The 16,740-nt window shown below is 54.5% G+C and overlaps 6 non-coding genes across 6 annotated transcripts; all 6 read left to right on the top strand.

The window, feature by feature from the left end:
• The first annotated feature begins 1,601 nt into the window (after window positions 1–1,601).
• On the top strand, window positions 1,602–1,694 carry LOC137754416 (small nucleolar RNA SNORD116). Its single transcript, XR_011071846.1, has one exon. It is a non-coding gene; the product is annotated as a small nucleolar RNA SNORD116 (small nucleolar RNA).
• A 2,669-nt stretch (window positions 1,695–4,363) lies between these two features.
• Window positions 4,364–4,456, top strand: LOC137777046 (small nucleolar RNA SNORD116). Its single transcript, XR_011076389.1, has one exon. It is a non-coding gene; the product is annotated as a small nucleolar RNA SNORD116 (small nucleolar RNA).
• Window positions 4,457–7,148: 2,692 nt separating this feature from the next.
• LOC137754486 (small nucleolar RNA SNORD116) lies at window positions 7,149–7,241 on the top strand. Its single transcript, XR_011071861.1, has one exon. It is a non-coding gene; the product is annotated as a small nucleolar RNA SNORD116 (small nucleolar RNA).
• A 2,668-nt stretch (window positions 7,242–9,909) lies between these two features.
• Window positions 9,910–10,002, top strand: LOC137754428 (small nucleolar RNA SNORD116). The gene has a single exon (XR_011071849.1). It is a non-coding gene; the product is annotated as a small nucleolar RNA SNORD116 (small nucleolar RNA).
• A 2,669-nt stretch (window positions 10,003–12,671) lies between these two features.
• LOC137777048 (small nucleolar RNA SNORD116) lies at window positions 12,672–12,764 on the top strand. The gene has a single exon (XR_011076394.1). It is a non-coding gene; the product is annotated as a small nucleolar RNA SNORD116 (small nucleolar RNA).
• Window positions 12,765–15,456: 2,692 nt separating this feature from the next.
• Window positions 15,457–15,549, top strand: LOC137754436 (small nucleolar RNA SNORD116). Its single transcript, XR_011071850.1, has one exon. It is a non-coding gene; the product is annotated as a small nucleolar RNA SNORD116 (small nucleolar RNA).
• Window positions 15,550–16,740: the final 1,191 nt, after the last annotated feature.

The raw sequence follows: 16,740 nt of genomic DNA on the forward strand, positions 1-16,740 counted from the left end.
CCCCATTGCCATGCCTGCTGTGCTGCCGTGGCCAGCCACTGTTCCCTTTCAGGCTTCCAAGTCCCCTCGCATGGCAGAGGGCTTCTGTTGAAAGTCTGTCTGTGGACCTCGGGGACCATGCCTTTGATCACTGTGGGTTACTCGGTAGTGTCACCGTGGCAGTGGAGAATTGCCAGGATGCATGGTGTGGGATCAGCCTCAACGAAGGAGACAGGCTTGCGGTCTGTCTTCCCTGGTGTTCAGTGTTCCCGTGTTCTGAAGATGTTTGTGTTTTCCAGTAGGTTCGTGTCGCCCTGTGGGCTGGAGGAGGGCACGCAGGACGAGGCTTTCTAGGGTTTGAGCGGTTCCTTAGGGGTCAGGGCCGCAAACATTCAAGATGGGAGCTGCCTGAGACGTGGCTGGGAATGTGGACTAGTTTCCGCCGTGGGGATCCGACATGGGTCATGGTGGCTGAAGCCCACCACTTCCTGTGGTGGGCATTCCCACGGGTCAATGGAAAGTGATTAGGCCTAGTTGGCGAGAAGTGGCACATGGGCCCACGTTCGTTAGCCCCTTGAGTGGTTTCAGGCTGCAAATTGGCAGTAGACACCTGCCGGTCAGTGTCGGCCCGACCATGGGAGTTCCCTTGCTTCCGGAAGTGCTGCGAGTGATCCCAAATGCCCATCAGATATACTGGTAGCTGACAGAGTCTCGAGGTGCATGTCGAGGTCACAGCCAAGTCCCGGAGGAAGGTCTCATCGAGTCTTTGTGTTTTGGTCAGAAGGCGTGGTTGTGGGAGAGCGGGAGTCCGGGGACTCTTTCAACAACCCCTGGGGGTCCAAGTTTGCCTGCGGCCTCTTGAAGCTGACAGGGGTCTTTCTCCTTTCAGTTGGGGGGTCTAACCAGGGTGCTGTGTATAAACTATTTCTTTTATTCTTGGACTCCTCCTCACAGGGCCATAGGGACACACTGATACCGAGACGCGTATTCAGCGGCACACAGAGAAACCCACAAGCACGTCCGCATGCGCAGTCACAGTCACACACGCCCACACGCATGAACACACACATGTAGCCTCTCACACACCGGCCAACGTATGTGCCTAACTTCCTGCAGTCATACTATCAGACATGCAGTCAATTCTCGGTAAGGGATAGAGGTCCTTGGGAAGCAGTTTCAGAGCTCAAGGCCAGGTCAATGTTTTTATGGATCATGTCCTCTGAGGACACCAGTCCATTTATGAAGCCTCGGTGATTTCTGTCCACTTCTCAGGTGCAGTTGCTGGGAAAGGCTGGCCGTCGGCACAAACAAGAAGACCTTCGTGTGCTCTGATGACTGGAGGTGCTAAGAAGAACTGGAAAAAGTGAGGCGGGCCCATGTCCCCGAGCATGGTCGTGGATAACTCAGGACGGTAGGTATTCAAGCACCCCATGATGTGCCATTAGATATTAGGTTTTCCTCAGACGGGCCCAGTGGCTGCAAGAGTGGATTGATTGTTCCTATTGCCGAGTGGCCTGAGGGCTGTGGATTTTCCAGGGTTTTGGGGTAGCCCAGGCTCATGGCTCCTGTACAGAGCCCTGCGCACACCCCGGTTGTGTGCTGCAGCGTCCCAGCATGTGCTTGGATCGATGATGACACCCTTGCATGCATTCCTTGGAAAATCTGAACAAAATGAGTGAGAACACTCTACCGTCTCGTCATCGAAACTGAGGTTCAGCACGTTTCCTCTCTCAGGGGGAGATGACAGTTCGGAATGAGGGTCAGCGTCCCCTGCCGACATGTATGCAAACACCACCAAGGACTCCAGTATTGGAGGGGCTCCTGTCTGAGGGTTGACCGTGTCTGCACATAAGCTGTGTTATCTGTGAATCCCGGGTCCCTGTTGAATGGCTGTTGAGGGAATATGAGGGGGCAGGCTCTCCTGCTGGTTTTAAGAGTCGAAGTGTGTGCTGGTCTAGGACCAGTTAGCTTGCAGTTGGGAGGTGAGTTTTGGCCAGGATCACGCATCGTGCCTGCCGTTTTGGGGGTTGATTCTGGAAGCCAAAATGAGCAAGCGTCCTTGGTTGGTGCCTGGAACCTCAGGCCAGGCCTGTGGCCCTCCCTGTTCTTGCGTTTTTCACGGTGAGGTTCTTGAGTGCCTAGTGAGGCTGGAGCAATGGGCGGGGGTGAGCTCGGTTGGGCATCGGTGGAAAGGGGCTGATGGATTAGGCCTCGCTGCTGCCCTTGTTTGCTTCTCTACTTTAACTCCCGGCACAATGTTGATGCCAAGTGGGTCATCGCGGAGTGGGGAGAAGATCGAGTGCTGAAATTAAACCTGCGTGGATCACTGATGGCCCGCACAGGAAGGTAAGGATAGATGAGGACATGTTCTTTGTGATGTCGTGGAATAGGCTATCATAATTGGGTTGCAGGTGCTGGCCTCAGCTTCCCAAGGATGTGACATGTGCGTGATTGGCTGGCATCAGCTGCCTATGGAGGGGATGGCTTTGGCAGTTCAAGTGGATGAGGTGAGGTAGGTAACCTGTGTAGAGTTGCGATCCCGTTGCCAGAGGAAAGACAACCAAAGGGTGTCTTGCGAGACGCAAAGAAGTTCAACATGGTGACACGTCTGTGCCGGCCTCCTGGGAGGATGGTTAGTTATGCGAACATCCCATTTGGCCGCTTTGTTCCCTTGTTTGGGAATGCGTAAAGCGAAAGTGCTTCTCCTGGGGGGGGCATGATTCGGCTAGCGAACAGCCAGAGGTTTATCTGGAGCAGTCCGTTGGCAGGACAGAGGTGGGGGCACTGTTGCGACGCCAGATGCACTGACGTGGATAGCCACTGTACCCTTTCAAGCTTCCAGGTCCCCTCGTGTGGCAAAGTTTTTCCGTTGAAAGTCTGTCTGTGGTACTCGGGGACAGTGCCTTTGATCACTGTGAGTTCATCGGTAGTGTCGCTGTGGCAGTGGAGAATTACCAGGATGCATGGGGTGGGGTGGGCAACATCAAAGCAGACAGGCTTGCGGTGTGTCTTCCCTGCTGTTCAGTGTCTCCGTGTTCGCATGATGTCTGTGGCTTCAAGTCGAGTGGAGTCGCCCTGCAGGCAGGAGGAGGTCACTTAGGACGAGGCTGTGCAGCGTTTGAGCGTTTCCTCAATGGTCAGGGCCGCAAACACTACCAGTTGGAAGCTTTCCTTTACGTGGCCGGGAAGGTGGCCTAATTTCTGCTGTGGGGTTCCAACCTGTGTCATGGTTGCTGAAGCCCAACTCTTCCCATTGAGGGCATTCCCACGGGGTCATGGAAAGTGATTTGGTCTAGTTGGCGAGATGAGGCACTTGGGCCCAAGTCCGTTAACCCCTTGAGAATTCCCAGGCTGCATCTTGCCTGTCAGCAACTGCAGATCGGTGTCAGCACGCCCATGGGAGGTTACCTTGCTTCCGGGATCTCTGGGAGTGACCCCAAGGGCACATCAGTTGTGGTGGTAGGTGGCAGGATCTCCAGGTCCACATAGGTTTGACACCCACGGCCGGGAGGGAGGTCTCGTCCAGACTTTGTGCTTTGGTCAGAAGGCGTGGCTGTGGGAGAGCGGGAGTCTGTGGCCTATTTCGACAGCCCTGGGGGTCAAAGTTTGCATGCGGCCTCATGAAACTGACAGAGGTCTTTCTCCTTTCAGTTGGGGGTCCAACCAGGTTGCTGTGTATAAACTATGACGTTTACTGTTAGAGGCATCTGCAAAGCGCCACAGGGACACCCAGAGACCAAGACGCGTATTTAGCAGCACACACAGGAATCCACAAACGCATCCTCGTGCAAAGTCTCAGTCACACACGCCCACACGTGTGAATAGACACATACAGCCTCTCACACACCGACCAACGTACGTGCGTAACTTTCTTCAGTCGTGCTGTGAGACACACAATCAGTTTTCGGTAGGGGAAAGTGGTACTTGGGAAGCAGGTTCCAGGCTCACGCCCAGGTTATGTGTTCATAAGAATCATGTTCTCTGAGGACCCTGGTGCAAATCAGAAACCTGCGTGATTTCTGTCCACTTCTCAGGTGCAGTTGCAGGGTAAGGCTGGCTGTCGGCAAAGAGAAGAAGACCTTCGCGTTGTCTGATGACTGGATGTGCTAAGGAGAACTGGAAAAAGTGGGGCGGGTGCACGTTGCCGAGCGTGGCTGTGGATATCTCAGGACGGTAGGCATTCACCCGTACTAAGATGTGCCATTGGATATTAGGTTTTCCACAGATGGGCCCAATGGTTGCAAGAGTGGATTGATTGCTGGTCTTGCTGAGTGGCCTGAGGACTGTGGATTCCCCAGGCAGTTGGAGTACTTCCAGGTCATGGCTCCTCTGCAGAGCTCCACGGCCTTCCCTTTTGTGTTCTGCAGCATCCCAGCATGTGCTTGGATCAATGATGACACCCTTGTATGCATTCCTTGGAAAATCTGACCGAAATGAGTGAGAACGCTCTACCGTCTCCTCATCGAAACTGAGGTCCAGCACGTTTTCTCTCTCGGGGGTACGGGACAGTTAGGAGTGAGGGCCAACGTCCCCTGCTGTCAGGCATGCAAACACCACTAAGGGCTCCAGCATTGGAGGGGCTCCTGTCTGAGGGTCGAGCATGTCTGCTCATAAGCTGGGTCACCTAAGAATCCCCGGTGCCTGCTAAAAGGCCGTTGAGGGAATGCAAGAGGGCAGGCTTTCCTGCTAGTCTTCAGGGTCGGAGTGTCTTCTGGTATAGACCCAGTAAGCTTGCAGCTTGGAGAGGTGATATTTGGAGAGGATCACGCTTTGTGCCTGCTTGCTTCTGAGGTTGATTATAGAAGCCAAAATGAGCAAGTTTCCCTGGTTGGAGCCTGGAGCCTCAGGCCAGGCCTGTGGCCCTCTCTGTTGTTGTGTTTCACGCAGTGAGGTTCTTGACTGCCTGGTGTGACTGGAGCAGTGGGCGGGCGTGGGCTGGAGTTGGGCGATGGCGGAAGGGGGCTGATGGTTTAGGCCTCAGTGCTGCCGCTGTCAGCTCTTCTGCTGAAGTTGCCGGCACACTGTTGGCGCTAAGTGGATGTTCGTGGACTGGGGTGTGGATCGAGTGAAGCATTTCAGCCTGGGTGGTGGCTGCTGGCCTGGAGAGAAAGGTAAGGTATCATGAGGAAAGGTCCTGTGTGATGTCGTGGGATGGGCTGTCATCATTGGGTTGCAGGCACTGGTCTCGGCTTCCCAGGAATGTGTCTTGTTCGTGATGGGCTGGCATAAGCTGCCTATGGAGTGGATGGCGTTGGCAGTTCAAGTGGGTGAGTTGAGGTAGGTAACCTGTGTAGAGTTGTGATCCCGTTGCCCAAGGAATGACACCCAAAGGGTGTCTTGCGGGAAGTAGAGAAGATCGACATGGTGAGGCGTCTGTGCCGGCCCCCTTGGAGGTAGTGGAGTTATGCGAATATCCCCTTTGGCCGCTTTGTTCCCTTGTTTGGCAATGTGTAAAGCAAAGCTGTTTCGCCTGTGGGGGAATGACGAGACCGGCCAGTGTAGCATGCAGGCCATTCGAACAGCCAGAGGTTTATCTGGAGCAGTCCATTGGTGGGGCAGAAATGGGGGCCCCATTGCCATGCCTGCTGTGCTGCCGTGGCCAGCCACTGTTCCCTTTCAGGCTTCCAAGTCCCCTCGCATGGCAGAGGGCTTCTGTTGAAAGTCTGTCTGTGGACCTCGGGGACCATGCCTTTGATCACTGTGGGTTACTCGGTAGTGTCACCGTGGCAGTGGAGAATTGCCAGGATGCATGGTGTGGGATCAGCATCAACGAAGGAGACAGGCTTGCGGTCTGTCTTCCCTGGTGTTCAGTGTTCCCGTGTTCTGAAGATGTTTGTGTTTTCCAGTAGGTTCGTGTCGCCCTGTGGGCTGGAGGAGGGCACGTAGAACGAGGCTTTCAAGGGTTTGAGCGTTTCCTTAGGGGTCAGGGCCGCAAACATTCAAGATGGGAGCTGCCTGAGACGTGGCTGGGAATGTGGACTAGTTTCCGCCGTGGGGATCCGACATGGGTCATGGTGGCTGAAGCCCACCACTTCCTGTGGTGGGCATTCCCACGGATCAATGCAAAGTGATTAGGCCTAGTTGGCGAGAAGTGGCACATGGGCCCACGTTCGTTAGCCCCTTGAGTGGTTTCAGGCTGCAAATTGGCAGTAGACACCTGCCGGTCAGTGTCGGCCCGACCATGGGAGTTCCCTTGCTTCCGGAAGTGCTGCGAGTGATCCCAAATGCCCATCAGATATACTGGTAGCTGACAGAGTCTCGAGGTGCATGTCGAAGTCACAGCCAAATCCCGGAGGAAGGTCTCATCGAGTCTTTGTGTTTTGGTCAGAAGGCGTGGTTGTGGGAGAGCGGGAGTCCGGGGACTCTTTCAACAACCCCTGGGGGTCCAAGTTTGCCTGCGGCCTCTTGAAGCTGACAGGGGTCTTTCTCCTTTCAGTTGGGGGGTCTAACCAGGGTGCTGTGTATAAACTATTTCTTTTATTCTTGGACTCCTCCTCACAGGGCCATAGGGACACACTGATACCGAGACGCGTATTCAGCGGCACACAGAGATACCCACAAGCACGTCCGCATGCGCAGTCACAGTCACACACGCCCACACGCATGAACACACACATAGAGCCTCTCACACACCGGCCAACGTATGTGCCTAACTTCCTGCAGTCATACTATCAGACATGCAGTCAATTCTCGGTAAGGGATAGAGGTCCTTGGGAAGCAGTTTCAGAGCTCAAGGCCAGGTCAATGTTTTTATGGATCATGTCCTCTGAGGACACCAGTCCATTTATGAAGCCTCGGTGATTTCTGTCCACTTCTCAGGTGCAGTTGCTGGGAAAGGCTGGCCGTCGGCACAAACAAGAAGACCTTCGTGTGCTCTGATGACTGGAGGTGCTAAGAAGAACTGGAAAAAGTGAGGCGGGCCCATGTCCCCGAGCATGGTCGTGGATAACTCAGGACGGTAGGTATTCAAGCACCCCATGATGTGCCATTAGATATTAGGTTTTCCTCAGACGGGCCCAGTGGCTGCAAGAGTGGATTGATTGTTCCTCTTGCCGAGTGGCCTGAGGGCTGTGGATTCTCCAGGGTTTTGGGGTAGCCCAGGCTCATGGCTCCTGTACAGAGCCCTGCACACACCCCGGTTGTGTGCTGCAGCGTACCAGCATGTGCTTGGATCGATGATGACACCCTTGCATGCATTCCTTGGAAAATCTGAACAAAATGAGTGAGAACACTCTACCGTCTCGTCATCGATACTGAGGTTCAGCACGTTTCCTCTCTCAGGGGGAGATGACAGTTCGGAATGAGGGTCAGCGTCCCCTGCCGACATGTATGCAAACACCACCAAGGACTCCAGTATTGGAGGGGCTCCTGTCTGAGGGTTGACCGTGTCTGCACATAAGCTGTGTTATCTGTGAATCCCGGGTCCCTGTTGAATGGCTGTTGAGGGAATGTGAGGGGGCAGGCTCTCCTGCCGGTTTTAAGAGTCGAAGTGTGTGCTGGTCTAGGACCAGTTAGCTTGCAGTTGGGAGGTGAGTTTTGGCCAGGATCACGCATCGTGCCTGCCATTTTGGGGGTTGATTCTGGAAGCCAAAATGAGCAAGCGTCCTTGGTTGGTGCCTGGAACCTCAGGCCAGGCCTGTGGCCCTCCCTGTTCTTGCGTTTTTCATGGTGAGGTTCTTGAGTGCCTAGTGAGGCTGGAGCAATGGGCGGGGGTGAGCTCGGTTGGGCATCGGTGGAAAGGGGCTGATGGATTAGGCCTCGCTGCTGCCCTTGTTTGCTTCTCTACTTTAACTCCCGGCACAATGTTGATGCCAAGTGGGTCATCGCGGAGTGGGGAGAAGATCGAGTGCTGAAATTAAACCTGCGTGGATCACTGATGGCCCGCACAGGAAGGTAAGGATAGATGAGGACATGTTCTTTGTGATGTCGTGGAATAGGCTATCATAATTGTGTTGCAGGTGCTGGCCTCGGCTTCCCAAGGATGTGACATGTGCGTGATTGGCTGGCATCAGCTGCCTATGGAGGGGATGGCTTTGGCAGTTCAAGTGGATGAGGTGAGGTAGGTAACCTGTGTAGAGTTGCGATCCCGTTGCCAGAGGAAAGACAACCAAAGGGTGTCTTGCGAGACGCAAAGAAGTTCGACATGGTGACACGTCTGTGCCGGCCTCCTGGGAGGATGGTTAGTTATGCGAACATCCCATTTGGCCGCTTTGTTCCCTTGTTTGGGAATGCGTAAAGCGAAAGTGCTTCTCCTGGGGGGGGCATGACTCGGCTAGCGAACAGCCAGAGGTTTATCTGGAGCAGTCCGTTAGCAGGACAGAGGTGGGGGGACTGTTGCGACGCCAGATGCACTGACGTGGATAGCCACTGTACCCTTTCAAGCTTCCAGGTCCCCTCGTGTGGCAAAGTTTTTCCGTTGAAAGTCTGTCTGTGGTACTCGGGGACAGTGCCTTTGATCACTGTGAGTTGATCGGTAGTGTCGCTGTGGCAGTGGAGAATTACCAGGATGCATGGGGTGGGGTGGGCACCATCAAAGCAGACAGGCTTGTGGTGTGTCTTCCCTGCTGTTCAGTGTCTCCGTGTTCGCATGATGTCTGTGGCTTCAAGTCGAGTGGAGTCGCCCTGCAGGCAGGAGGAGGTCACTTAGGACGAGGCTGTGCAGCGTTTGAGCGTTTCCTCAATAGTCAGGGCCGCAAACACTACCAGTTGGAAGCTTTCCTTTACGTAGCCGGGAAGGTGGCCTAATTTCTGCTGTGGGGTTCCAACCTGTGTCATGGTTGCTGAAGCCCAACTCTTCCCATTGAGGGCATTCCCACGGGGTCATGGAAAGTGATTTGGTCTAGTTGGCGAGATGAGGCACTTGGGCCCAAGTCCGTTAACCCCTTGAGAATTCCCAGGCTGCATCTTGCCTGTCAGCAACTGCAGATCGGTGTCAGCACGCCCATGGGAGGTTACCTTGCTTTCGGGATCTCTGGGAGTGACCCCAAGGGCACATCAGTTGTGGTGGTAGGTGGCAGGATCTCCAGGTCCACATAGGTTTGACACCCACGGCCGGGAGGGAGGTCTCGTCCAGACTTTGTGCTTTGGTCAGAAGGCGTGGCTGTGGGAGAGCGGGAGTCTGTGGCCTATTTCGACAGCCCTGGGGGTCAAAGTTTGCATGCGGCCTCATGAAACTGACAGAGGTCTTTCTCCTTTCAGTTGGGGGTCCAACCAGGGTGCTGTGTATAAACTATTTCTTTTATTCTTGGACTCCTCCTCACAGGGCCATAGGGACACACTGATACCGAGACGCGTATTCAGCGGCACACAGAGAAACCCACAAGCACGTCCGCATGCGCAGTCACAGTCACACACGCCCACACGCATGAACACACACATAGAGCCTCTCACACACCGGCCAACGTATGTGCCTAACTTCCTGCAGTCATACTATCAGACATGCAGTCATTTCTCGGTAAGGGATAGAGGTCCTTGGGAAGCAGTTTCAGAGCTCAAGGCCAGGTCAATGTTTTTATGGATCATGTCCTCTGAGGACACCAGTCCATTTATGAAGCCTCGGTGATTTCTGTCCACTTCTCAGGTGCAGTTGCTGGGAAAGGCTGGCCGTCGGCACAAACAAGAAGACCTTCGTGTGCTCTGATGACTGGAGGTGCTAAGAAGAACTGGAAAAAGTGAGGCGGGCCCATGTCCCCGAGCATGGTCGTGGATAACTCAGGACGGTAGGTATTCAAGCACCCCATGATGTGCCATTAGATATTAGGTTTTCCTCAGACGGGCCCAGTGGCTGCAAGAGTGGATTGATTGTTCCTCTTGCCGAGTGGCCTGAGGGCTGTGGATTCTCCAGGGTTTTGGGGTAGCCCAGGCTCATGGCTCCTGTACAGAGCCCTGCGCACACCCCGGTTGTGTGCTGCAGCGTCCCAGCATGTGCTTGGATCGATGATGACACCCTTGCATGCATTCCTTGGAAAATCTGAACAAAATGAGTGAGAACACTCTACCGTCTCGTCATCGAAACTGAGGTTCAGCACGTTTCCTCTCTCAGGGGGAGATGACAGTTCGGAATGAGGGTCAGCGTCCCCTGCCGACATGTATGCAAACACCACCAAGGACTCCAGTATTGGAGGGGCTCCTGTCTGAGGGTTGACCGTGTCTGCACATAAGCTGTGTTATCTGTGAATCCCGGGTCCCTGTTGAATGGCTGTCGAGGGAATGTGAGGGGGCAGGCTCTCCTGCTGGTTTTAAGAGTCGAAGTGTGTGCTGGTCTAGGACCAGTTAGCTTGCAGTTGGGAGGTGAGTTTTGGCCAGGATCACGCATCATGCCTACCGTTTTGGGGGTTGATTCTGGAAGCCAAAATGAGCAAGCGTCCTTGGTTGGTGCCTGGAACCTCAGGCCAGGCCTGTGGCCCTCCCTGTTCTTGCGTTTTTCACGGTGAGGTTCTTGAGTGCCTAGTGAGGCTGGAGCAATGGGCGGGGGTGAGCTCGGTTGGGCTTCGGTGGAAAGGGGCTGATGGATTAGGCCTCGCTGCTGCCCTTGTTTGCTTCTCTACTTTAACTCCCGGCACAATGTTGATGCCAAGTGGGTCATCGCGGAGTGGGGAGAAGAACGAGTGCTGAAATTAAACCTGCGTGGATCACTGATGGCCCGCACAGGAAGGTAAGGATAGATGAGGACATGTTCTTTGTGATGTCGTGGAATAGGCTATCATAATTGGGTTGCAGGTGCTGGCCTCGGCTTCCCAAGGATGTGACATGTGCGTGATTGGCTGGCATCAGCTGCCTATGGAGGGGATGGCTTTGGCAGTTCAAGTGGATGAGGTGAGGTAGGTAACCTGTGTAGAGTTGCGATCCCGTTGCCAGAGGAAAGACAACCAAAGGGTGTCTTGCGAGACGCAAAGAAGTTCGACATGGTGACACGTCTGTGCCGGCCTCCTGGGAGGATGGTTAGTTATGCGAACATCCCATTTGGCCGCTTTGTTCCCTTGTTTGGGAATGCGTAAAGCGAAAGTGCTTCTCCTGGGGGGGGCATGACTCGGCTAGCGAACAGCCAGAGGTTTATCTGGAGCAGTCCGTTGGCAGGACAGAGGTGGGGGCACTGTTGCGACGCCAGATGCACTGACGTGGATAGCCACTGTACCCTTTCAAGCTTCCAGGTCCCCTCGTGTGGCAAAGTTTTTCCGTTGAAAGTCTGTCTGTGGTACTCGGGGACAGTGCCTTTGATCACTGTGAGTTCATCGGTAGTGTCGCTGTGGCAGTGGAGAATTACCAGGATGCATGGGGTGGGGTGGGCACCATCAAAGCAGACAGGCTTGCGGTGTGTCTTCCCTGCTGTTCAGTGTCTCCGTGTTCGCATGATGTCTGTGGCTTCAAGTCGAGTGGAGTCGCCCTGCAGGCAGGAGGAGGTCACTTAGGACGAGGCTGTGCAGCGTTTGAGCGTTTCCTCAATGGTCAGGGCCGCAAACACTACCAGTTGGAAGCTTTCCTTTACGTGGCCGGGAAGGTGGCCTAATTTCTGCTGTGGGGTTCCAACCTGTGTCATGGTTGCTGAAGCCCAACTCTTCCCATTGAGGGCATTCCCACGGGGTCATGGAAAGTGATTTGGTCTAGTTGGCGAGATGAGGCACTTGGGCCCAAGTCCGTTAACCCCTTGAGAATTCCCAGGCTGCATCTTGCCTGTCAGCAACTGCAGATCGGTGTCAGCACGCCCATGGGAGGTTACCTTGCTTCCGCGAGCTCTGGGAGTGACCCCAAGGGCACATCAGTTGTGGTGGTAGGTGGCAGGATCTCCAGGTCCACATAGGTTTGACACCCACGGCCGGGAGGGAGGTCTCGTGCAGACTTTGTGCTTTGGTCAGAAGGCGTGGCTGTGGGAGAGCGGGAGTCTGTGGCCTATTTTGACAGCCCTGGGGGTCAAAGTTTGCATGCGGCCTCATGAAACTGACAGAGGTCTTTCTCCTTTCAGTTGGGGGTCCAACCAGTGTGCTGTGTATAAACTATGACGTTTACTGTTAGAGGCATCTGCAAAGCGCCACAGGGACACCCAGAGACCAAGACGCGTATTTAGCAGCACACACAGGAATCCACAAACGCATCCTCGTGCAAAGTCTCAGTCACACACGCCCACACGTGTGAATAGACACATACAGCCTCTCACACACCGACCAACGTACGTGCGTAACTTTCTTCAGTCGTGCTGTGAGACACACAATCAGTTTTCGGTAGGGGAAAGTGGTACTTGGGAAGCAGGTTCCAGGCTCACGCCCAGGTTATGTGTTCATAATAATCATGTTCTCTGAGGACCCTGGTGCAAATCAGAAACCTGCGTGATTTCTGTCCACTTCTCAGGTGCAGTTGCAGGGTAAGGCTGGCTGTCGGCAAAGAGAAGAAGACCTTCGCGTTGTCTGATGACTGGATGTGCTAAGGAGAACTGGAAAAAGTGGGGCGGGTGCACGTTGCCGAGCGTGGCTGTGGATATCTCAGGACGGTAGGCATTCACCCGTACTAAGATGTGCCATTGGATATTAGGTTTTCCACAGATGGGCCCAATGGTTGCAAGAGTGGATTGATTGCTGGTCTTGCTGAGTGGCCTGAGGACTGTGGATTCCCCAGGCAGTTGGAGTACTTCCAGGTCATGGCTCCTCTGCAGAGCTCCACGGCCTTCCCTTTTGTGTTCTGCAGCATCCCAGCATGTGCTTGGATCAATGATGACACCCTTGTATGCATTCCTTGGAAAATCTGACCGAAATGAGTGAGAACGCTCTACCGTCTCCTCATCGAAACTGAGGTCCAACACGTTTTCTCTCTCGGGGGTACGGGACAGTTAGGAGTGAGGGCCAACGTCCCCTGCTGTCAGGCATGCAAACACCACTAAGGGCTCCAGCATTGGAGGGGCTCCTGTCTGAGGGTCGAGCATGTCTGCTCATAAGCTGGGTCACCTAAGAATCCCCGGTGCCTGCAAAAAGGCCGTTGAGGGAATGCAAGAGGGCAGGCTTTCCTGCTAGTCTTCAGGGTCGGAGTGTCTTCTGGTATAGACCCAGTAAGCTTGCAGCTTGGAGAGGTGATATTTGGAGAGGATCACGCTTTGTGCCTGCTTGCTTCTGAGGTTGATTATAGAAGCCAAAATGAGCAAGTTTCCCTGGTTGGAGCCTGGAGCCTCAGGCCAGGCCTGTGGCCCTCTCTGTTGTTGTGTTTCACGCAGTGAGGTTCTTGACTGCCTGGTGTGACTGGAGCAGTGGGCGGGCGTGGGCTGGAGTTGGGCGATGGCGGAAGGGGGCTGATGGTTTAGGCCTCAGTGCTGCCGCTGTCAGCTCCTCTGCTGAAGTTGCCGGCACACTGTTGGCGCTAAGTGGATGTTCGTGGACTGGGGTGTGGATCGAGTGAAGCATTTCAGCCTGGGTGGTGGCTGCTGGCCTGGAGAGAAAGGTAAGGTATCATGAGGAAAGGTCCTGTGTGATGTCGTGGGATGGGCTGTCATCATTGGGTTGCAGGCACTGGTCTCGGCTTCCCAGGAATGTGTCTTGTTCGTGATGGGCTGGCATAAGCTGCCTATGGAGTGGATGGCGTTGGCAGTTCAAGTGGGTGAGTTGAGGCAGGTAACCTGTGTAGAGTTGCGATCCCGTTGCCCAAGGAATGACACCCAAAGGGTGTCTTGCGGGAAGTAGAGAAGACCGACATGGTGAGGCGTCTGTGCCGGCCCCCTTGGAGGTAGTTGAGTTATGCGAATATCCCCTTTGGCCGCTTTGTTCCCTTGTTTGGCAATGTGTAAAGCAAAGCTCTTTCGCCTGTGGGGGAATGAGGAGACCGGCCAGTGTAGCATGCAGGCCATTCGAACAGCCAGAGGTTTATCTGGAGCAGTCCATTGGTGGGGCAGAGATGGGGGCCCCATTGCCATGCCTGCTGTGCTGCCGTGGCCAGCCACTGTTCCCTTTCAGGCTTCCAAGTCCCCTCGCATGGCAGAGGGCTTCTGTTGAAAGTCTGTCTGTGGACCTCGGGGACCATGCCTTTGATCACTGTGGGTTACTCGGTAGTGTCACCGTGGCAGTGGAGAATTGCCAGGATGCATGGTGTGGGATCAGCCTCAACGAAGGAGACAGGCTTGCGGTCTGTCTTCCCTGGTGTTCAGTGTTCCCGTGTTCTGAAGATGTTTGTGTTTTCCAGTAGGTTCGTGTCGCCCTGTGGGCTGGAGGAGGGCACGCAGGACGAGGCTTTCTAGGGTTTGAGCGGTTCCTTAGGGGTCAGGGCCGCAAACATTCAAGATGGGAGCTGCCTGAGACGTGGCTGGGAATGTGGACTAGTTTCCGCCGTGGGGATCCGACATGGGTCATGGTGGCTGAAGCCCACCACTTCCTGTGGTGGGCATTCCCACGGGTCAATGGAAAGTGATTAGGCCTAGTTGGCGAGAAGTGGCACATGGGCCCACGTTCGTTAGCTCCTTGAGTGGTTTCAGGCTGCAAATTGGCAGTAGACACCTGCCGGTCGGTGTCGGCCCGACCATGGGAGTTCCCTTGCTTCCGGAAGTGCTGCGAGTGATCCCAAATGCCCATCAGATATACTGGTAGCTGACAGAGTCTCGAGGTGCATGTCGAGGTCACAGCCAAGTCCCGGAGGAAGGTCTCATCGAGTCTTTGTGTTTTGGTCAGAAGGCGTGGTTGTGGGAGAGCGGGAGTCCGGGGACTCTTTCAACAACCCCTGGGGGTCCAAGTTTGCCTGCGGCCTCTTGAAGCTGACAGGGGTCTTTCTCCTTTCAGTTGGGGGGTCTAACCAGGGTGCTGTGTATAAACTATTTCTTTTATTCTTGGACTCCTCCTCACAGGGCCATAGGGACACACTGATACCGAGACGCGTATTCAGCGGCACACAGAGAAACCCACAAGCACGTCCGCATGCGCAGTCACAGTCACACACGCCCACACGCATGAACACACACATGTAGCCTCTCACACACCGGCCAACGTATGTGCCTAACTTCCTGCAGTCATACTATCAGACATGCAGTCAATTCTCGGTAAGGGATAGAGGTCCTTGGGAAGCAGTTTCAGAGCTCAAGGCCAGGTCAATGTTTTTATGGATCATGTCCTCTGAGGACACCAGTCCATTTATGAAGCCTCGGTGATTTCTGTCCACTTCTCAGGTGCAGTTGCTGGGAAAGGCTGGCCGTCGGCACAAACAAGAAGACCTTCGTGTGCTCTGATGACTGGAGGTGCTAAGAAGAACTGGAAAAATTGAGGCGGGCCCATGTCCCCGAGCATGGTCGTGGATAACTCAGGACGGTAGGTATTCAAGCACCCCATGATGTGCCATTAGATATTAGGTTTTCCTCAGACGGGCCCAGTGGCTGCAAGAGTGGATTGATAGTTCCTATTGCCGAGTGGCCTGAGGGCTGTGGATTTTCCAGGGTTTTGGGGTAGCCCAGGCTCATGGCTCCTGTACAGGGCCCTGCGCACACCCCGGTTGTGTGCTGCAGCGTCCCAGCATGTGCTTGGATCGATGATGACACCCTTGCATGCATTCCTTGGAAAATCTGAACAAAATGAGTGAGAACACTCTACCGTCTCGTCATCGAAACTGAGGTTCAGCACGTTTCCTCTCTCAGGGGGAGATGACAGTTCGGAATGAGGGTCAGCGTCCCCTGCCGACATGTATGCAAACACCACCAAGGACTCCAGTATTGGAGGGGCTCCTGTCTGAGGGTTGACCGTGTCTGCACATAAGCTGTGTTATCTGTGAATCCCGGGTCCCTGTTGAATGGCTGTTGAGGGAATGTGAGGGGGCAGGCTCTCCTGCTGGTTTTAAGAGTCGAAGTGTGTGCTGGTCTAGGACCAGTTAGCCTGCAGTTGGGAGGTGAGTTTTGGCCAGGATCACGCATCGTGCCTGCCGTTTTGGGGGTTGATTCTGGAAGCCAAAATGAGCAAGCGTCCTTGGTTGGTGCCTGGAACCTCAGGCCAGGCCTGTGGCCCTCCCTGTTCTTGCGTTTTTCACGGTGAGGTTCTTGAGTGCCTAGTGAGGCTAGAGCAATGGGCGGGGTTGAGCTCGGTTGGGCATCGGTGGAAAGGGGCTGATGGATTAGGCCTCGCTGCTGCCCTTGTTTGCTTCTCTACTTTAACTCCCGGCACAATGTTGATGCCAAGTGGGTCATCGCGGAGTGGGGAGAAGATCGAGTGCTGAAATTAAACCTGCGTGGATCACTGATGGCCCGCACAGGAAGGTAAGGATAGAAGAGGACATGTTCTTTGTGATGTCGTGGAATAGGCTATCATAATTGGGTTGCAGGTGCTGGCCTCGGCTTCCCAAGGATGTGACATGTGCGTGATTGGCTGGCATCAGCTGCCTATGGAGGGGATGGCTTTGGCAGTTCAAGTGGATGAGGTGAGGTAGGTAACCTGTGTAGAGTTGCGATCCCGTTGCCAGAGGAAAGACAACCAAAGGGTGTCTTGCGAGACGCAAAGAAGTTCGACATGGTGACACGTCTGTGCCGGCCTCCTGGGAGGATGGTTAGTTATGCGAACATCCCATTTGGCCGCTTTGTTCCCTTGTTTGGGAATGCGTAAAGCGAAAGTGCTTCTCCTGGGGGGGGCATGACTCGGCTAGCGAACAGCCAGAGGTTTATCTGGAGCAGTCCGTTAGCAGGACAGAGGTGGGGGGACTGTTGCGACGCCAGATGCACTGACGTGGATAGCCACTGTACCCTTTCAAGCTTCCAGGTCCCCTCGTGTGGCAAAGTTTTTCCGTTGAAAGTCTGTCTGTGGTACTCGGGGACAGTGCCTA

Source organism: Eschrichtius robustus, chromosome 1 (assembly GCF_028021215.1).
Source record: "Eschrichtius robustus isolate mEscRob2 chromosome 1, mEscRob2.pri, whole genome shotgun sequence".
NCBI lineage: Eukaryota > Metazoa > Chordata > Mammalia > Artiodactyla > Eschrichtiidae > Eschrichtius > Eschrichtius robustus.